The sequence below is a fragment of the Martes martes genome, assembly GCF_963455335.1.
Source record: "Martes martes genome assembly, chromosome: 14".
Taxonomy (NCBI): domain Eukaryota; kingdom Metazoa; phylum Chordata; class Mammalia; order Carnivora; family Mustelidae; genus Martes; species Martes martes.
The window spans coordinates 32024079-32046918 of record NC_137902.1 but is presented as its reverse complement, the minus strand read 5'-3'; the positions used below and the strand labels follow the sequence as shown (position 1 = coordinate 32046918).

General features: G+C 44.6%; 1 protein-coding gene across 3 annotated transcripts in view; it reads right to left on the bottom strand.

Annotated features, from left to right (window-relative positions):
- SORBS1 (sorbin and SH3 domain containing 1) overlaps positions 1–22840 on the bottom strand; it is a 224987-nt gene that overhangs the window by 125714 nt on the left and 76433 nt on the right. For 2 of the 3 annotated variants that reach the window (XM_080822788.1, XM_080822789.1), the window contains exon 1: positions 20315–20523. The exons of the other annotated variant lie outside the window; for it this stretch is intronic. The gene's annotated coding sequence lies outside the window, so the exon portion shown is untranslated. Of the gene's footprint in view, positions 1–20314; positions 20524–22840 lie in introns of those variants that run through there. 3 annotated transcript variants of the gene reach the window in all.

The following is a 22840-nucleotide window of genomic DNA, read 5'->3' as shown; positions in this document are numbered from 1 at the left end:
AATTAAAAAAAAAAAAAGATTTTATTTGAGAGAGGGTGAGCCTGAGAGGGGGGAGGGTCAGAGCGAGAAGCAGACTCCCTGCTGAGCCCGGAGGCCCATGCAGGACTTGATCCTGGACCTCCAGGATCATGACCCAAGTTGAAGGCAGTCACCCAACCGAGCCACTCACTCACCCCTTTTTTAATGAAAAGTCATTTTTCAGATCATACCTAGCACTTGAAATGCAATTGTATAATATTTAGAACTTTCAGGAGAAAATTAAGGTGACAAGCTAAAAAACACACCACTAACGATCTTGTCCATTAGCACATAGCCCCACATGATGCAATCTTCCCCAGGACTAACAGCAAATGCCCTAAGTGTGGGATTCCAACATTAATCGCCAGTGATTGCTTTTGTTTAATGAAGCCAAACTACTCCCGCATAGTTCCTTATGAGGACAAGGGGGGCAGTAAAATGACTAGAATGTTCAACCAGATTTCCTAAGAAGCAATTGCACCAAAACGTTTAGTCTTAAAATAGTCAGCAGAGGATGCCAGGTGACAACACACACGGTACCCCAATGCTCCCCAGGCCTGCTTGCTGCCAATTCCCAGCCCCTAACCCGACTTCATGGCATTCCAGAGCCCTGAGCTCTTACTCAAACTCTTTATATGTACAACTCTGGGCACACGAAATTTCTTAAACACGCATTGTTAACCAAGACAAGTCTTAAATACGAAAACTGGCCCATTTGTGTTTCCCAAATATGGCTCTGTCTCCAGAACCCAAACAAAGATGTCTAATTGCAGCATCCAGCACATTTGGAACTCTCCACTGAGACAACCTAGAGAATTCAAACAAGGGCAGATTCCCAAATTCATGAGATAAAAGGGAAACATCTTAGCTCGTTTCAATCGTGAACACATAACCTCCAAGTCTGGGATACAGACGAGGCCTTTCTTGGGCAGCTGTCACTACATGATGCCTACCTGTAGGGAAACCATAGCCACGGGCATTCTGAAACCTCAGAAGAGCCCAGGTTGGGCCAGTCTACAGGACAGGAAAAGGAGACTAAGAAGTTACTGTGTGTGACTGAAAGAAAAATCCTAAAACGCTGAAAAGGGGTCTGTTGGAGCCTGAGAACGGGAAAGAAGGGTGGGTTTCATACAGCAGGAGAGGCGTCCACTCTCAGAGACAATCCACAGCTCCCTCTGAACTTGGCTTTTGAACCACAACACTCCTAAGGCTATGCCGCACATCGTATATCACACGGACGTCTGTGGTACAGGCCCATACCATGCTCAGGAATGAAGGAACAGAAGTTCCATTCAGTAAAAAGACTCCGGGTCTTTTGCAAATACATAACTTAAATACTTCAATTCATAATGCTGGCTTATTCAGGAATGGCTTGTTTTCCTTAAGGAGTTTTGAAATTTTACCGAAAGTACATTAACTTAGCAAAGAGCCAACACGAAACACAGAAAACAGTATCTTTTCTGGGAAAATCTCTCTTCTCAGTGGCATCTGTTGAATAACTGAGGTAGAACACATATAGACCAGGCCCAGAATCAATGATCCTTTAACTCAGGCCTTGGAGGCTGAGGACTTCATCAGATCACTGGTCCCTTCCAGTAATGAACAGGAAACCCTGACTTCCATTAATCACTGAATTATCGGTGAACTATTTTGTAGCTACTTTTCTCTAGTCTCATCATCTTATTTTGTACTTATTTAGGCAATTTTTCAATATATCAGGTCCAAATCTGCATCTAAGCATTTGAGAATACAATGCAAATTTCTGGAATAGGTTTTCTTCAAACTAAACTAAAATCACTAAAATATAGCAGCTAGCTCATACATGGCAAACATTCAGTAGAAGTATATATTTTTAAATACCACAACTCTCGGACCAGACTACTTGGAAATAGACTGGCATCTATATTCTTATATAAATAGGAATAGTATATATATGCATATACACACACACATTTCTGAATTCAGTTGTTCTATGTACATCCAACTATATCAACCATCACTTTGAATGTAAATGGTCTAAATGTACCAATTAAAAGACAGATTGTCAGAGTGGATTACAAAAATGAAAGCCAACCGTATGTTGTCTCTAAGAAACCCATTTTGACTACAAAGACACATACAGATCAAAAATAAATGCATGGAGAAAAATACACCTGCTACCAGTTGCTAAATGTGGTTAGTGGCTACAAGAAAACAACAAAAATTCAGGGTGAGAACGGGGTTTGAATCCAAACCCTGCCAGGGCTGTGCAAATTGGGAAGTCCCTTAGTTTCTCGGCCTCAGTTTACTCACTTATAAAAGGAAATGGATAATACTGAATTTCATAAGGTGTTTCTTTTTTTTTTAAGATTTTATTTATTTATTTGACCGAGAGGGAGAGATCACAAGTAGGCAAAGAGAGAGGGGGGCTGAGCAGACAGCCTGATGTGGGGCTCGATCCCAGGTCCCTGGGATCATGATCTGAGCCGAAGGAAGAGGCTTAACCCACTGAGCCACCCACGGGCCCCTCATAAGGTGTTTCTAAGATTAAATCTAAAAATACATATGAAACCTTGTAAATTGTGTGGCAAAAGGAAAAGTGTTCTAGCAAAGAAGGTGCAGATCCAGCCCTGTATCCCCCTTTGTTTACTGCTTTCACAGCACCTACCTGTACAAAACATTAAGCTTTATAAACTGAAGGAGAATCTAAGAACCAAGAAATCCATCTCTGGCTCTGCCTTCCGAAGCAAAGTCGGGCAATGAAAAACACTTGGCGAATGGAGAAACTCAGCCTCAACGAAAGCGAAAGAGTCTTGCAGAAGCACTAGGAAAGTGGAATGCAGATCCCGGCGCTGGCTCCCATGTCCAGACTCTTTCCATTCCACAACGTGGCCTCAAAGAGGCGCTGCATAGTTCCTGCCTGAAGAACGACCCTCCTACATGAGGCTGTTCAGAGAACACACAGACCTAAAAGACAGCGACGACATTTGCAGGGAACATTTTTAACCAGCTGCGGCAATAATCAAATCGATCAACCAAAACAAGAGATGGTTCCTGCCCTCAGAGACCTTACATTCCACTTGGAGAGAGAAGACAAAGAGCCTTGAAACCTCGGAGAATCGCTTAAGACAGCATGGGAGAGCCCCTAGGGACCGCCCTCTGCTGTAGCATAGGCCAGCGAGAAGGACGCTTCGAGACTTACTGGGAAAGACGGGGACAGGCTGACCAAAGCACCCTTTGGTGAATGTGTAAAATACCCTGTAGCTCTTCTATTAACTTCTCTGGAGCAAGCGTTCATTGGGGGGAGGCTACACTGAAAATGATGACACACAGAATTTTCTAGTAGCCTTTAGGAATCAACGACACCCACGAATACCCCATCACCCACACACATGTCTTCGAACAATGTGTAGAGGAACTTTAAAGGAACATGGATTTCGGTTGCTGCTCTGCCATTTACTAGAGGCCCGATCTGAGGTTTGTCAGTTAAGCTTACAAGCCTGTTTCCCCATCTCTAAAATGGGAATACCAGCAGCCATCGGGCTCAGAGTGTTAACAGTGAGCATTAACGATGAAAGCGAGCCCACCAAGTGCCCATCGCAGGACTGGAAAGTGCTCAATGTTCACTTCTTGCCGCTGATCATCCTCATCTTCACTAGCATCTGATGGGGAGGCTCCAAACCACTTTGCCCTCAGCTGGTTTCGCTGAGCCGATACTCAACAACAGGGAAGGCACTGTGTGGCTGGGGAAAGACAGACCATGTGACTGGTCTCCTCTTTCACATGTACAGCATGGCTGGTACTGGCTATCACTCGACTCCCATATAAAATTTATTATCTTCCGCATCCTTTGCGAGTCAGGAGTCGCTCTCATGGAAGTGCCCGAGGTGGGCTTTCCAACGTGGGTTCTACGCCAGAGGTGGTTGGTCCACAGCATGGAATGTACACAGAAAAGATCCAAGTCCAGCCCGGTGGATGGGAAGGACTTTTACTGAAGAGCACATGGAAATAACATTGGGCAGACGGGGTGCATGGGTCACAGACTGGCCTCAGATGCCAGGCGATAGCATCTGTGCTTCCTTCTATCAGGCCATAGAACCCACGGTGAGATCTTTAGACCCATCCTAATTCCAGATCAATCTGACTGAGGTATGAAGGATGAACTATAGAGGTGCAGGCACAGGGACAGGGAGAGTAGGGGAGCTCAGACCAGGCCAAAGGATGGGGGCACTGACATCAACATCTTTTTTATCAGAGCTCCCCCTTCCAATTTCCATCAACCACATACACTCTCCCTGCCCGGGAAAGCAGCTCCCGGCAAACTTGTTTTGCCCACTTGGCTGTGAGAAGCTCCACAGAGAAGCTGATTACAGCAACCACAGCTGACAATTTCTACATTTGTCTCGTCTTGCTTATTTGCAGCAAAAACTGCTGCTCGGAGAGAATCTGACTTTTTGAGCTTACTCCTTCAATCTCATCCTGCCACTTTTGCCCACGGCCAATCTTATTTTTTGCCCAATTGCCTTGGTGGCTGGCATAAAATTATCAGAAAATAAAAGGTGTCAAAAATCCTTTATATTTCAAAGAACCTAACTAGACATACTACAATTAACCACCACTAAAACAGGATAAAAGATGACGGAGTCAGGGATCAGTTTCAAACTAATGTTAAAGAGAACAGCTCCCCACACAAAATGACCATGCATTCACAATTCACTGCTCGCGTAAATATGACCAAAGATGTTGGAAGAAGAGAACTATGTATTCAATTACAGTTAATGTGGGATTTGGGGGGGTGGGGGAAAGGATGACAGGGAGATCCTGATTGAGAGAATATTAAATGGCTCACACTGAACTCTAGCAGCAAATGGTTCCAGGTCCTAAGGCAGTGATCATACCGCTATGAAACTCAGTTCCCCCGCTTGTAAAACAGGGATTAAAACAGCGCTAAGGTCCCTGCTGCTGTAAGGATTCACGGGGCCCAGTGGTACCCATGGAGCACAGTGCCTGCACACAGTCAGAACTCAACAAACCATCAGGTGTTGACAAAATTGGTTTATTTCCCATTAGCCTCATTCCGACTCCAAAAATGAGAGTAGTATGTGGGTGGAAAAGCTGGTTAATAAAAGGCTCTGGTTAGTCACTATTTTACTAGAACAACAGTTTACTGGGATCCTGCTGGAAGGAGGTGGGTACACTGCCAGGAATGAAGGCTTTCTGCCATGGACAGAGAACACACCACACTTGGGGCAGCTCCACAAGCACCCAACATCAGTACAGAACTCTGCAGGTTCTAGAATTGCAGTGCCCTTGGCTATCTGCAATAAGGTGGGTAATTGAGTTCAATTTAAAAAAAAAAAGGGAAAAGAAATACAATGTGGTCAATCTTTAAGAAGGTCGCATGTGGTCAAAGGACTCTGAGAGCATCATAATATGTCAGGGTTGGAAAGGACCACAGTTTCCAAATGTTATGAAGTCCTGACCAATCCACTGACATGAAAAAGCAAATCCAGACACACATCCTCCCTGAAACAGAAAGACCCCCCACCCTGATGGGCTCTTCCCCCAGGATGGGGAGTGGGGGAAGGCCAAGCACATCAGCAAGAGTTGTTACAGCTCCTAGGCTTGTGTTCCTGCTGTGCTTTCTAGAAGCCCCCTGAAGACAAGCATCCATGATCATAGGCGTTTGAAAGCTCTGAGGGCACTAAAGGATTCTACATGGCTTTTAAAAATTTCATCATGGCATTCTTTCCTCAAGGGGGGGAAAAAAAAAACAGCAGTAGAAAATTAAAATCTAAGGTTTCATAACATTTATAGTAGGTTCAACTGTCTTTAAAACTGAAGTCTAAAATCTTATAGAACAAGTACAAAGTTGAGGAATAAATGACTTTCTCCTTTTTAAAAAAATAAATCATTAATTTAAGGCAAGTCCACAATCAAATGCCCTTTGGTACTGCTGAGCCCATTAATTCATTCAACAGAAGTTCACTAAATGTGAGGAATGAATAGCGGTTCTTCTATTTTAATTTATAGTATGTTGGGCATAGCTGGAAGTCAAACCACCAGGATTCTAACAGAGGGCATTTTAAGAAGACTGCAGAGATGGAGGAAAGATAAAGGTCCCATACAAAAATCTCCCCTGCCCTTTAAGCATGCAACAAAAATCTGTCATAGAAATGTAACTTTAGAACTCTTGGGTTGGTTCCCAATCTTCTTCCAGGGAGCTGCAGTATTTGCGGAGTTTGGAGAAAATCCAGTGTAAGAAGCACATAATTAGAGACTTTCTTCCTATCTGTTTAATAATAAAAGCACAAAAATAAGGCTTTTCTTATGCAAAAATGTAAAGCCTAAGTAAATACACTAGGTTATAAGGGTGGGGGGGACTAAAATATGAGCTTAAAATTCTTAAAAACGACATGAAAAATGCTTGAACTCTCAGCATGGTGATGAAGCATTTCAAATTCCCACCTGCTAATATCACAGCTCTAAAAATGGCCTGGCAGACATAAACACAGAGAATCAGGTGCGGTGAGGGCTTAGGGAGCAAGAAATCCGGGAGGACTCCAGGAAGTCTGCCAACAGGCCTGGCTAGATCGTCACGTCCGACCATGTCCGACCAGTGAATAAGGACAGAACATCTCAGTGACGCCAAAATTTACATCTAGGTGTGATTTAAGATACTCACTGCTCCTGCTTCACTGCTGGTTACACCAAAGTCCAAGGAGGAGGGAGGCAGGAGCAGGAGGGCTCAGGAAGGTGCCCCAGACGCTGACCAGACAAGAACCAGCTGGAAGGGCCCTTTCTTGGAACTGCCCAGCAGTTGGGCATTCGCTCACTGAACATGGACAAGCAGCAGAGTCCTTCCAGTGAGGGGCCAGACGGGGAAACCCTCCTCTGGCCATTCGGCTCAGCTCCCTCATTAAATTCAGAGTGAAACCAGCTGCCAAAAAAGGCAAAGGGGGACCCAGCCATGGCTCTGGGAATTCCTAGCAAAGAAAATAGATTGAATGCCTGGGTCGTGGGAGCTCCCAGATCACAGGACAAGAAGGCCAACTTCAGGCCTTCTGCGAAAGATAAGGAAATCATTCTTAGAGCATTGCTCTGCTCCTGCTGGAAAGAAAGTGTGATTTCTCTTAGAACAAGTTGGGTCCATTGTCATCAGGGAAAGAGAACAGATGGCGGAAGAGACAGACAGAGGGGCAGGGGTTCTCCAAAGACCAGGAAAACAGAGCTGATGGCTAGCAGACCAACTCAAACAATATTTTGACAAAAATTATCGATTTTTTACAACAATTATTAAAATTATATGGATAAATACATATATGATCCTTCACTGAAGGGGAAAATTTTATTTAAATCTTATTCTTCTATCACTGAAATCTACATCGACATTAAGAAATATTTAAATATAGATGTTATATGAAATCACTTCTAAGCCAAAGAAATTTCAAGATAAAGTGATTTTTTTTCCCTCTCATGTCCTGATTATTTTTTCTCCTTAAAAGCCGTATCTGTAATATGGAACATGGCAAGACCCAGTCTGACCAAGTTACTATTCTGAAAGCCACAAATGCTGCTATGTGGTTGGAAGAGCCTAATGAAACTGTCATTGTCTTTCTGTGGAAAACTGGCTGCTGGCTTTACTTCTGCCTCCAAATAAATCATATCTATTAAATTAAATATTGGTCTTAACACTGGATAGGAGGTTTCTCTCTTCATTCCTTTTCCTCCAAACTTAGCAATTTCCTCTTTTATAAATTCACAAATGACTTAATCATCAATGATTTCCCCAAATGTAAGTTTCCTTATGGCTATCAAAAAAGTTATCTTAAAGTACTAGTTCCAATGCTGTTCTTAGTCTACTCCGATGAACCAAGAATTCAGAAAAGGAGCATTTTAAAAATTATTTGTATGTGTGCCCTTCAACTAAATTTTTAACTGGTACTTCAATTTTCATTATAAATTTGAGTTCTCTGGATTCAAAAATATTGTCAGTTCAGATCACAACTGAAATAATCCTTGCAAAAATGTTCCCTCTGTATCAGAGGGTCGTAAAAGCACTGTACATTGGTCATGTTGGGGGAGCCCTTGTTTAAAATGCAGATTACAGGATCTGCCCCCCGATGAATCTGGAGAACATGGAGAAGTTCCACGGGGACCCTCGAATCTGCGTTTCCAGCAGACAGGGTCTAAGGCCGTACTTTGAGGAACACTGGTCCATGTGACCAAGTTACTGCAGACCAAGTATCAAATGCCCAGAGCTCCAGCACCACTCGACACAAAGCTGGAAATGATGATGAATTTGTTGCATCAAATTAAATATAATTTATAATTTGCATTGATTGTGTCAGAATTTCATTTAAGCAGGGAGAGAGTTTTTCCTTTTCTCCCTGCAAAATGTTCGCAGCACATAAGACAATGTGCAAATGCAATCCCACTTTCGGGGGCCTGCCAGGCATGACTGCTGCCCCATCTGCACACTGTCTGGCACGGGCCTTCCAAATGAGAGACTTCTGAGGAGCTCACTCAACTATTAGCTTAAATATTCCTGAACTGAATAATTGAGAAAGCCAAGAAATCAAATGCACCCCAAATTTAGGACTGTTTCATACCATAACCCATAAAATGACTATACCCTTGAAAAAAAAGATATATTTTGATACATCTGTTGATGCCATCTAAAGAGCATTGTGTTTTAATTAAACAGGCATTGCTTTCTAAAAGTCCATTAAATATTTTATCCTATCATATTATTATAAGGGTGACATTTTACCCAACTCAAACTCCTAACTTCTCAACATGTTTCCACTAGGTGGTTGCATTAACTACTCAGCAACAGCAAATAGTTTCTGGGAGAGAGCAATCAGGAAAACAGTTAAAACTCAAAGAATTCCGAAGTGGTTAAGTATCAAATGCTTTTTTAGAAGAATCCCTTTTTCATCTCGAGTGCAGTTCTTTTTACATCTAATAGGTTTATTTTTTAAAGTACAAAAAAAGTACAAGCACAGAATTTAACACCTGAAAATTAAAGAAAAAGATCCATACTGTCACCACCCTAACACAGCCTCTTCACCTGCAGGACCAAGCTTCCACAAATACAAGTCACGCCCTGGTGAGCTTGTTTCTGGATCCAGGTAACGGTAAAGTATTCAGGATTATACCACTCTGCAGCGTGCAAACTTTTTTAATGTGGAAAGCGGGGAGCTATATACCCAGGTCTGCTTCCCGTTTCTTTTGGAAGGTTGCCAAATCGGATTTGTCCCCCTAGCAATAAATAAAATACAATTATTTTTATCATCAAGAGCTCCCCTTTTAAGCACAGGCAGTATACGTAGCATGTTATATACAGTATCTCCTATAACACTAATAAGCGGATTATGTGTGTACTGCTGCTATCAGTTTAGAAAGGAGGCCACTGGGGTGCCTGGGTGGCTCAGTCAGTTGAGGCTCTGACTCTTGGTTTCGGCTCAGGTCATGATCTCAGGGTCATGAGACTGAGCCCCGCACTGGGCTCTACACTCAGCATGGAGTCCGCTTGAGTTTCCCTCTCCCTCTGCTCCTCCCACCCAATCCCATGTTCACACACTCTCTCTCTCCAAGGAAAAGAGAAAAGACAGAAGAGAGAGAAGAGAAAAAAGGAGGCAACAATTCAAAGTCTTCCTTGGGGTCACGTGACCAGTAGGCTGTGGAATTATGATGTAAAACCTGAAGGGACCTTCAATCCCAGGCTCATAAAGACCACCTCATACTAGCTTTACATTGCATTTCCCTTCCTTCTACTCCCTCCACTCATTTTGTAAACGGCATTTCTTTTTCCCGGTGGTTAAGAGAATGAGCGCAACAGCTCATTCCACAGACACACCCAGCCTTTACCAAGTGCCCGCTGAGCACCACACACTGCTCGGGGCTGGCTACACAGATGAACGCCATCATTGCCCTCGAGAGGCCTACAAGCCAAGCGTGGAGGGTGCTTAAAGACCAGATAATGGTGCTCCTTGTTTTGTTAAAGCCACAGGATGCCTAGACATGGTCCACGGCTGGCTGCTGAGAGCGTGACAGGGAACAGGAGCTTGGACTGAGACCTGTGACCAGACACAAGGGACCCCTTTGGTCCATGGAATGAACTGGGAACTAGGGAAAGACTCTAAGCCATTCACTGCACATTCCAAAATTAGAATTTTTTGGTTCTACAAAAGGAGATGTTAAAAGAGAAACATTAGTTTGAAGTAAGACAGAGTTTTGGAAAATCTGAAAACATTTTTAAAAAACTTGTCATAGTTCTACTGTCGGGGTCATTCTCTAGTTCCACGTAGTTGTTTGAGTCCAACTGTTTACTCCCTTGCTCTGACTCTCGTCAAGTCAAGTGGCGAAGATATCCCAAGTTCCAGTAAACACACACGGCTCGTTTTAGCTCTGGCACGAGTGCTGGGGGAAGGCTGGAAGGCAGGGTTTTGGCCAAGCGTGGGCCACGGACTTTACTGACAGGCAGTCTTCCCCGCGCCCCAGCCAGGCAGTGAAGGGGATCTAGATGAGAGAACCCATGGAAATGGGTCCGTGTCAGTGGATCATGGTCATGAACGTCCCCTTCTCCTTCCCTCACTAACCCTTGGCAAACCCACACTTTCCTTCAGTAAGAGAGGCCTGTTGCCTCTCTCTATCCACGCCCTCACCTTCCCACAGAGATGTGGCGATTAAGGATGTGGGCTCAGTATCAATTATCAGCTCCATCAGTGACCGACTGTGTGATCTTGGGCAAGTGAATGTGCGTTTCCACATGGGTACAATGGAGGAATCACAGCATTCCTACCGTGTGGAGGTTTGGTTTGGGTTTAACACTGGTCAAACACAGCACAAAGCTGGGCACAGTGCCGTGCTTGACAAATGACAGCTTTGACTTGGGGCACTCGCGGCCTAGCCCACCTTCTCCCTTTTTGGCTCTCATACTATTCATTCTTCTGTAAATCAGGAATAATTCTTTGAAGGGTGGCTAAGTACTCTACACGTTCACTCTACTCTTTGCAGTGACGGATTCTTGGAGGATGGTCAATAACTATTTGGGGGCTTTGTTTCTGTTTATCTGGCTCTGAGGAACCTTTAAAAACCCACAGAAGAAAGAGACTCTCTTATACTTACTGGGAACTATCTCAGTAACTTACGTGGAAAGTATTCAATAAAAATCAGTGTTGGGTTTATTTGGTCATGAAGGATTTTAGAAATAATCCAGTTTGATACCTTCACCGTATAGAGGAGAAAGCAGTCCAGGTGGGAAAGGAGAGGCCTGCCCACATGGTTGGAGTGAGCTTGTGACCTGGACGGGAACAAAACAAGGGCTTTTAACTCCCAATTCAGCACTGTTTCCTGCAAAGGATACTGTCTTCTTTTTCTATAGGCCAATTGGTAAGGAGCATGTCACGCTAACACCATATTTCAAGAGGAACAAAATTCTTTATTTGTTACAAATATTCTTTCTGAATTTTCACACAGTGCCTTGAACGTGTAGTACAGGGGCAATACATATTTTTATTTGCTTTTACATAAAAGTGCAAATGATGTTACAAAATACACCTTATGAAAAATTCTTCTAGATACTAACATTCCATATCCATTTACAAAGAAATAGTGGAATGTCCCAGATGACAAACGGTTGCCCTGGTCTAACGGCTTATGTCCCCCCAAAATTCATATGTTGAAAACCTAATATCCAAGGTGATGGTACTAGAAGGTGGGGTCTTTGGGACACGATTAGGTCTTAAGGGTGGAGCCCTCATAAATGGGGTTAGTGTCCTTACAAAAGAGGTCCCAGAGTGACCCCTCGTCCCTTCTGCCACACGAGACTATGAAGAGAAGTCTGCAGCATGGACAAGGCCTCATCACATGACTGTGCTGGTGTCTTGACCTGGAATGTCCCCAAACTGTGAGAAATAAATTTCCATTGTTTTTAAACCACCCAGTCTGTGGTATTATATTAGAGTGGCCTGAAAAGACAAAGACACTGGTTAACTACAACATCCAGTTGTTGAAGAAAGAGAAATACCATGGAATGAAGTATCCTAGCATCCTTATTACACTTTATCTATGAGCCAAAAGGCATCTAGAGAGCATCGCTCTGGGCATCAGTGACCACGATTCTGTGTTTGTACCACACACTGAACACTATTAGGATGGCTCCAAATTCAAATTTCCTATCTCTTCGTACCAATAATTTAAGTTCCAGTTTTCCAGAAACTGGAACTCGTCCAGTTTCCAGAAACTCGTCCCCAAATAAATCAAGTCAGTAAGCATTACGTAAAATACAACCATAAGACAAAACAGACTAAAAACCCGCAAAAGGAAGGCTCACGTGCTCACCCCCAGGAGCACACACTGACCCAAAGAGGTCTGTGGCTGTGAGTGGGATGCACACTCGTAGAAGCCCCCAGCGTAGAGCCAGTGTGACAGCAGACACAGAGCAGCAACGCCAATTCTACAACCAGAATCTTTACTTGCCTCTTTTCCTAGGAACCAAATGGCAAGGAAAGTGGGTAACACAGGCTTCTTAAATATTTAAAAAAAAAACCCTTTTTTTCTCATGATACTATTCTGAAGCCAGAAAACACCAAGCTCAAACTCCTCGACTTTCTTTACCGTTGTTATCAAGTTGAACCACACCAAATGCCCTGAGAGCCAAAAAGGGTCAAATATTGGAACATCACAGGACTTCGATTAACGTACAACATTATGAGGGAAGCTAAGAGCTCTGTCATCAAAGACAGCCTCAAGCACGGTTTCAGGGAAATTCTCTCTAGTTCATGATTGTCCTCAAAGAGTTCTGAGGTGGAGAAAGCAGGAGGGCCTGGGGTTAATAGTTGTCCAAGTTACCAAAAACTCCATTGACAAGAACTCTTCATTCTCCAAGCATCCCTATTAAAGTCGCACTGCAGAATAATTTATGAGATGTCTGAGGAATGTTGTGGAAAAAAAATACGTCTGACATTTAAGACTATTTTAAAACACCTCTCTTGTAAAAAGAGCTGGAGGTGTGGCAGGTCGGGCCTTGCTGGTGCCTGGGGGAAAGCTAAAGTGTTCAGCGGTCTGGGGCAGAGGCCTGGCATAGCTTCAAAGCTCTGGGGCCCAGGCGGGCTCTCCCAGGCCCTCTGAGGTGTGACCAGGCAAAGACGGCATCTCTGTTCCTAACTGGGGCCTCCTCACTGTTTGCCCTTCAAGGTTCCCTGCTGCCTAAGGAAACACGCAAAATATTTCCGTGAAGGACTGCTGTGTGGAAGCAACAGGAAATAAAGGTTTACTCCAGTGACTCCCTGCTAATAGAGAGGCAGGGGTCGCATCTGAGAATTACAGTTTTCCAAGCGACTTGTTATTTTTACCAGATGTTTTCAAAGGCAGGGCTTGTGCACAGTATTTGAGAGGCGTTTTTGTTTCTGGAATAAAGAGGACTTGACCATAAGATATATTCTAATGGAGCAATAAGAGCCAACCCAAACTCAACATCACATGGAGAAAGTAACCTCCTCAGAAACAGGACTTTTCAGTTTTCTCAGGGTATAAAAGGAATGAAGCATTCATATCCGAAACTTCCTGACAGAGGTAAAAATCGAGAAGATCTTAGAAAACTCAACCTTGACCACCCTCTAACAAAGGTCTTAGGCTAAGGGGACTTCACTGGACCAGTCCGGCCCCAGCATAAAAACTGGAGTCAGAAGCACCCGGGGGTCCCACCACGACCTCTTCCTTCTCCCACTCGCTTGCCCACCTCCCACCACCAGCACCATCTCCATTTGGTGGAGGCACCTAGGAATAGAGCACTCTTGCATGCTACTCCCACAGCAAGCCTTGCCGAGCTGCGCCATATGTCTCCAAAGTTTTGCTCTACCTCGTCCCAGCCCCAACGAGTTAAGCGGCCTCATTCACGCCCTTCCAATGGCTCCCATAGCACCCAAAAATATTTTCTAGAATGGGACAAATCCCCAAAAAAGGATGGATGACAGATTTCCACAGCCTCAACCCACCTGGGCATGGGAACTACCTATTGCCTGCCCTTCTCTCTCCCCCATATACGTAAGCTGCACACTTCTGTTAATTTAAGTATTTGCCTACTGCACTATCTTCTCCTGTCTACAGATTGCTCAGAGTAACACATCTGGCTCAGAGCACGAGCTTCTGGAGAGCAGTGTTTTCAGCCTCATCACACGGAGAAAGACGGAGGGGAAAGAGGATGTTCCTCTAAAGAAACACGTGGGGACAGCGCCAGGTTGTGAGTCTGACAGAGCCGTGACTGTGCCTCCGTTCCCCAGCTAGCATCGAAGGGTAACTTCCTCTGCCTCCTTGAACTTCACTTTCCTCTCTGCAAGGCATGAAATAATAAAACCTATCTTTGGGGTGATTATGAGGACTGAACCGGATACATGAAAAACCTTGCATATACAGAGGAGTAAGTCCTGCGTCAACCATTGTTGCTTTTCCCAAACTCTGCCTACACCTTTTATAAATAGTTCCTTTATTTAAATCTCCTAAAATTACCTGATTTGAATGTGCCATAGGATTCCTGCCAGGACTCCCAATACGCTTAGGAAGTGACATTTGCCTTAACTTGCCTTCCCTGCTTCTCCCCTAGTAGTACATGGTTTTTTACCTAAGAAAAACTTGCTGCTTTAAAAATATGTAACCTTTTATCCTTCAGTGTTTAGTTACTTCCGTTTTGTTCCAATGCTCAAGTTGTTGTGTAAGTCTGATTTACCCAAATTATAAATCCTGGCATCATGTCTGATTCGCCCTACGTTTGAAGTTTTGGACTCATTTACAGATTTACAGAGCTTTGAAATTGCAAGGCTGGGGCACCCGGGTGGCTCAGTCCGTGAAGTGTCTGCCTTCAGCTCAGGTCATGAACCCAGGGCCCTGGGATTGGGCCCCATGGCGGGGGGGCCGGGGGGGGGGGTGTCTCTGCCCAACGGGAGGCCTCCTTCTCCCTCTCACTCTGCTGCTCCCCCTGCTTGAGATTTCTTGCTGTCTCTCTCTCTAATAAATAAATAAAATCTTAAAAAAAAAAAATTGAAGGCTAATAGGACGCTCACACATCACCTGGTCCAGCATCTCCCAAAATGTGTTCCACAAAATATTGTTGCCAGAAAAGCCAACAGGCAACAGCAAAGACATTCTAGAATCTAACAAATTTGCCACCTCTTTCCACAGCGACTCTCCTTGACCTTCAGTGACAAATTTAGGTATCTGAGAAGTCTGGCCATAAGAAATCCTATTGAAATTCACTAAGGCAGCTGCATTCTGTTCATTTATTTGCCCACATAATGGTTTCCCCACCTGATTCTCTAGGGCACCCATTAATATCCTGCAGAACAAACTTCTACAAACTAACCCTCGAATGGGAGAGAAGAGACAGAAAAACTCCCTTCCCTAAGGTCAATCAGCAAACAGCAGAAGTGGCATCAGTCCTAGACCATGCCCGCCCCCAACCCCCAGACCCTCGTGCTTCTCACCATAGCAGAGGGTCTCTAACTCCATCATACAGCTGATGGCCAGGAGTGCTCATGAAACTGCGGACTGCTGAGCCCAGACAGTCTCATTCAGCAGGTCAGCTGTGCATTTCCAACAGTCCTGGGGGGCTGGGGCATTGCTGCTGCTGCTGAAGGAAGGAAGCATGCTTTCTGCCCTACACACATCTACAGTGGCACAGGAGCCCAGCACCCCTGCCTAAAGAGTGAAGACCTGGCAGGGAAGCCAAGGCATTGACACAGGAAAACGCCTACATGAATCTACATGACAACAGGGTTAATAACTAACAGTTCAACACACAAGGGTTTACCTAATAGCCAAACAGTCCAGAGTCAAAAAAAACTACAAAAACCAGACAGTGGGAATTTGCTAGATGTGAAAGGATATGAAAGCCTGAGGGGGGGTGGGGAGGATAACTGGGAAGAACATTCCAAGTGGCAACAATGGTTCCTATTATCCACATATTTGTTTGCGGAATGGAAGGGACCTGGCTGTGCATGTCTTTGGAGAGCACCCTGGTTCTTACATTTGAATATGGGTGTGACTGCTATTTCAAAAATTCACAGCAAAACACTTCATGCAAAATAGAGTAGCTCCTCTCCAAAGGAGTGATTTGGAGGATCTAGCAAAGTCTTCCTGCTCCCTTTCCAGCTGTAGCTTCACTTCCCCTCCTTGGGTGCCCAGAGGTCCACCTCCAAGACATTAAACCAAGGGCCAAGCAAAGGTGGCCACTGAGTCTGGAAGCCAGCTGGCTCATGATTCTTTTGGGAAGTGGGGGTAAAACGGTCAGAGCAGGCCTCCTGCAAGTGCCTTCTAATGGAGCTTCGATGAAGTGCAACATTTTCAAGACCTCTCCCGCACATCCACCTCCCCCACAAAAAGAATTATCTGGGAAAATAATTAGTTTTAAGTTGGCTATAGCAAATTTTCTCCAAAGGAATAGCCAAGAATGAAAACACCATTCTCTATGATCACCTCAGGAGCTGGTGTAACGCTCTGTGGCCCCTAATTGCAATCTTGCAAGGCTGTCACTTGCTACTGCTTTCAAAGGAACAGCAATGACCTCACTAGGGTAGAGAAACAGCAAGCCTGACTCTCACTCACTCACTTGCCGGCTTCACTGAAAACTGGTTAACAACGGGGAAGATGCAAGTGATAACCACTCGGACATCATCTGCTCTCCCAGCAGAAGCAGAAAAGGCACACGGGTTAGCCGTAGGGCAAGTCAGGAGGATAGTGGGGAGGAAGAACACTGGGATCCACGTGGGAGAGGTTACGTCCAAGGGCCGTGCTGATGGCAGGAGGAAGTGCGACGCAGGGCAGGAAGGGTAAAGGAACGGATGTCCTCAAGCACCTGCTGTGTGCCATACACTGCTGGGTCCTTTATCTACTCTCTCATCAGCCTTGAAGTCCTAGGAGGTGGGTGGATACCTTCATTTACAACACCCTGTAAGTGTATGGTCAAACACCTGGCAAATGCCAACACCAGGACTTTACCTTTGGTTTGTCTGAATCCAAAAGTGGTGGTCTTCGATGATGTGAGATTCATAGGTAACATAAGTCCCTGTACCTTCCACTGAAGTTAACTAAATCAGGGTAAATACACTCTCCGGTCTCTTCCAAAGATTTATACTTTCAAATATGGTGAAATCATTAAATAAATTTGAGTCATACGCACACGCACACAATGTATTTGCCTAAATGTAACATATTTAAGTATCATAAAGTTCTAAGCTAGTTACAGACGGGGGAAATTTTTGAGCCATTTGTTAAAAAGTATCACCATGGGCAATGTATTTGATACCTTTGAAGGGGTCTGGACACATGAGTGGAGTGGCCAGAAATCCAATCTTCCCTTTCCTCCTCCAGGATGTACACAGAAGCAACAAGAAAGGGGGAAGGGGAGGAGGAACATGGCATTTCAGTAAATTTAGGAGCTGGAACCCACAAACTCAAAAACTGTGTGTTACTAGTAGTGGTTCAGAAACATGCAGAGATAAGTTCAGATATTTCCACATCACACAAAACGATACCACTAGTGAACAGGTACAGACCTGTCAACGTGCCTGGCACTGTGCATAAGCTTTCTACAGACCAAGGCTTTTAATCATCACATCCTGCCTCTAAGATAAAGACATCTTAGAAATGATGAAACTGAGGTCCAGTAAGAATAAGTAACTGGCCAAGATCCTAGAGCTCAGTAGTAAATGAAGAAACTAAGACTTCAACCCAGGCCCTTGGGCTCTAGAGCCCACACTGATAACCACCGAGAGGGAGCGCCCATCCCATAGCAGATGTATGGGATTATCAGTACGCCATGATTTCAGCGGCAGAAGGGGAAAAGAGCCTAAATACCACTCATAGACTATTTTTTCTATGCTCTGACGCAGCTACTCAACAAAACTCTTAAAGACCATGAGGTAGCTCAAGATGTGAAATGGAATCATTTCTAAGATTATGGTTAAATAGAAAAGCCAAGTTCAAAACACCACGGATAGCATGAAGTCATTTGTGTGAAGAAAATAGACATACAGATTTACAGATGCTGAGAAAATCTTGAGCACAGTTTACAAGAAACCGGTGCCCAGCACTGCTTCCGAAGAGAGGGCTGGGGCAGGAATTCACAGAGAGAGAGAGAGAGACACACACATGAAAGATTTACTTTCCATCACAAAGATTTTTCTAATTTTTGAATTCTGAACATGGTCACGTATCACCTACTTATTTAAAGCAAATTCAGGGGCACTTGGGTGGCTCAGTGGGTTAAAGCCTCTGCCTTCAGCTCGGGTCATGATCCCAGGGTCCTGGGATCGAGCCCCACATCGGGCTCTCTGCTCAGCAGGGAGCCTGCTTCTCCCCCTCTCTATCTGCCTACTTGTGACCTCTACCTGTCAAATAAATAAATAAATGAATAAAATCTTAAAAAAAAAAAAAAGCAAATTCAAAGACAAAAATTATTTGAAGAAAATTACGGTGGAATGTCTTCCAACTTAATTCTGAGTAGGGAGGGTGAGAAGTGACCAGAACACCCTGTGATGATTCTCTATTCATTTCACCAAATAATTTCTCATAGCAGTGATTCTAAAACACTTAAACTAAAAAAATAAATTAAAAATGCCATCCACTTTCTTCCACTCAGACACCTGCCTCTTAAAAAATGCAATGGATAACTAGCAAGAAAGAATTCCCTGTGTAGACGGTAGTAAGAGTAGTTTCAGTGTTTGTGCGCGCAGTGTGCATGAGAAATCCCCAACAGAATCAAATAAAGAGGGCAGGTAGTGACCCAGCACAGCCACTGCGTGGCTAAAATAGCAATGGGCATGTCACCTCCGTGCCACTGAAGAAACGGAGTCTCTCATGTCCTACAAAACATGCAAGGCATCTTGCCTTGCCAAATTTAAACACGGACATTATTTTTAAGTTACTATAATTAGTTCCCATTTGTCTATGAATCAGCCTTTATGAGGCAATAGCATCTAAGCCCCATCAGATGAAACCTGAGGCGACATCATCTCTGTTTATTATTTTGAAAAGAAAGAGAGGGTGCCAAGTTTCCTGCAACACCCGATTCAAACGCTGAAATTTGGAGGACAGAATGTCCTGTTGTCCACGTTTGAAGATAGGACTATATTTTCATCTAATACATCAGTCCCAGGTTCAGCTGGTAACAGGAAGGAATTGAATTCCAGAGCTCAAAAATAGGACTTAAGTACTAAACCACCTTTCGTTGCGCATATAGAATTTTATATTTTAACCCCTGACGCTGCAGCGTTTTTTAAAAGCGTCTGTGTTAATGAACCAACACGAACATATTTTAATCTAAAGTTAGATGTTTAAGCAACGAGAGACTGGCAAATATAAGTGGTTTAAACCGATGTTCACATTCCCTGATACACCCCTTTCATAGCTAAGTTTCTTACAAGAAATGAAGTGTTTCAATACCAAATATAAAGGCAGGGGAAGGGGGTTAAGGAGGACTTTAACCTGGGCTCCTTGAAGGGGCTCGGATACAAGGTATATAAACACAGTAGAAACTTTTGGTCTCCAACCGGAGTCCGGCCAGGTAGGAGGCAGCCAGGGTCTGGATGAGGTTTAAACTGGCAACCTTAGTAAGCTTCAGAGACCCAGCTGCAGAGTACAAGGTCGATGCCGGAATTCACAGAGGACATACATCGGTTAGCAGCACGCCAGAGGATCACGGCCCATTTGGGTGAGGGCAGTAGGTACAGAGGAAGTAAATACACTCTTCACTTGTCACCAGATTTACCATAACAATGCTTAAAATGCTTTATGTTTCTGTGACCCCCATGAGCCCTTGACAAATGTGTAGAGGCATGCCCATAACTTTCATTGCAAAGACCATGGGTTCTAGGCCCGCTTTCCACACTTACCAGCCAGGCTCCCTTCAGCAAACCATTTTAACCCATCGGCTTCTCATCCGTGACCCTCAGACATAACAAGAGGCAGGTGACAAGGGAGGAAAGACCTGCCCTACCTAATCTCACAAGAATTCTAGAATAACCAAAATAAAATAAGTTTTATAGTTTTTAAAATTTAGCAAATATTTATGGAACATGACAGGCCAGGCACAAGGTGCTGTAGGAGCCGTACTTTTTTTTTTAAGATAAGCATGCATACATGGCATTTAGATATATACCTGAATATAGATCAGAAAAGGGGAAATGAGGGCTGGCAGGGTTAAACATGGGCCTGAGATTACATCAGAATTTTAACTGAGAGCTGAGACCCAAACAATGGCTTTACTTTGCCAAAACCACAGGCAGGAGCTGCCTGGAATGCTGTCATACTAACTCACCCTCATCACCTTGGAAGACTCTGGGAGTCGTGTCCAAGTCTTCCTCGTAACAATCCTCTGATACAGGTACTCGTGTTGATCCCGATTCCGAAACAAGGACCACGAGGCTCAGAGGTGAAGTTACAAGCAAGCCAAGATCACGAAGCGAGCCCACGGCAGCGAGAATGTGAAACTGAGTCCATGTGACTCCGGATGGGGCACGCTTAACCGCCAAGTTGATAAGCTTTGATCCACAAATATTTATTCTGCCCTTCTATGCCCTAAAACACTTTTTTAAAAAGGCAAGGAGCTGGCAGTGGTGTCCCATCGGGAGCTGGAAAGGCTTTCATAGCCCCTCCAGGCTCAATCAGGGCAGAGACCAGAGCCCTACACACAGCAGGTGCACGGTGAGAGCTGATGCCAGTGAGGATGAGGAGGACAGAAAGATTTTCAATGTTAGCATATGGCTGCAAAAGGGAATCTGACTACTCTGTGTGGTACGGTGGGGGGGGGGGGGAACCCAAAGGCAGAATACAGAAAATTTCTAAAACAATGTGAACAGGTGTGATCTCCATTACCAGGGAGAACACTTTAGGTAGTTTAATTCCTACTACTCTTTCAATTCCTGAGGTAGGATCACCAATTACCCCGGGGTTCTCCCTGGACTTTCCGGGTAGTGTCATGTCCAGGAAACCCCTCGGTCGGTCACCCTCGAGGGCAAACATCGGATTCCGTACTCTTGACCTTTCATGCCCAACCCCCTCGGTTCTAGCCCCGTTCCTTGCAAACAGAAGACACGCAATATGTCTTAGTTGGTTAGATGGATGAAAGGAGCAATACTTTATTATTTCCAAGTACACTCATTTCCACTATCCAAGTGTTGCCAAGCAGCAGTCCCTGCACTGCTAAAATGACTATGTGAGAATCATTTTAATTAGCACTCTCATTGTTTGTATGCAAATGCACATTCCTAAAGTGGGTCCTCTAAAAAGCTTTCCCTGAACCAACATCACTTACTGAGATTTTTCTCAGTAAATCTTTGTCCACAGACAGTAAAGAGATAAAATTCCAGCCAGCCTGAGTCTTAAGATCCAGAATCTGTAAAGGAGTTAAGAGGCTTTTCCTTACAGGAATGGCAAGTCTAAAATGAGGGAATGTGAGGCACTTCCAGGAGCCCGGACAGAGCTGCTCCTTGACCTACTCATCCCAAAATAAGATGGCGACTCAGAGGGCACTCTCCCAGTACTGAGTTCCTCTTGTAAAAGAGTAGAACTCCCTGTGGCTGGGCCCCCTGGATTAGAGTCCTCAGAGCTATCGAAAGCAAAGTTTCCAGGCTCCCCCAGATGTCCTGCTTCCAGCTCAGCCAGCCCGTCTGCTCTGCTGGCCCAACCCTGGCCTATTCCCTTCCTTTGGCTCTCTGACCCAGGGGCTGGGCGGCTTTGGTCTTTTGCCTCAGCTCAGGGAGAGGCTCAGATGCTCCTTGAGAATTCAACTCAGGCAGATGTGTCTATGGACCCAGCCCTGCCCTGCCCTGGGTGGGAGTTCTCAAGAGCTGGTCTCCTGGGGAGTCAGGGTGGGAATAAAAGTTCTGGGCAGTCAACATGGCTCATCCGGTCCTGAGTCACCAACTCAGCTCTGCACGGTTACACCGGGCAGCCCAGAGGACCAGTCACAACTTAAAATTAGAGAGAACACGATGGTGAGAAGCTAAGTCTTGGAAAGGCCAAGTGGAGGCAGAGGTTATCTGAGCTTGGAGAAAAACTCCTGTGGTCCAAAGAGGGTGGGGAGGACAGCCAGAAAGGCCCTGGCAAGTCCTTTAAAGGGCTGCAAAGGACTCCTAGCACGGAATGCTTTATTTTCCTGTCTGGGCCGCAGGAAGATGGAACAGAGTTGAGGCCGAACAAAGGACAGTAGCATTTATCAGTCAGAAGGCAGTCCAAAAGGCTAATGTCTGGGATGCGTTAAAACACGTGAGAAACATGAATAACCATCAGGGGTAGGTCTCTGTTTGTTGATTTGTTTGCAAAGCTATGATCAGAGTGACAAGAGAAGCAAAGTACAGGCCTGTGTGGGGAAGCCAGTGTCATGTTAGTGAGAGCAGAGCAGAGCTCCTCGCCTGTGCTGAGGGAACGTTCTTCATGCTGGAAGAGGCAACTCTGGTAAGAAGAGACTGGACCGGAAGACAGGTGTGGAGCTGGGAGAGCCACAGCCGCTTTAAGTCAGGTTCCTAGGCTCAGATGAATCACAACCACAGACAAAGTATGGACACATGCCACAGATGAATCACTGTCAGGAGTCCTACAGAAACCTCAAAGAAAGGAATGGTGTTCAAAGATATGGAACTAAATAATTCACAAAAGGAAGATTCTAGAAGTATATGCCAAGAGGCTTGGCATCCATGTCCAGCAAAATTCTAGCCTGGAGTATTCTTTTAAAAAATATTTTATTTATTTATTTGGGCAAGAACAAGAGCATGGTGGCGGGGAGGAGCGGGGGGAGCAGAAGGAGAGTTAGAAGCAGACTCCCTGCTGAGCAAGGGACTTGATC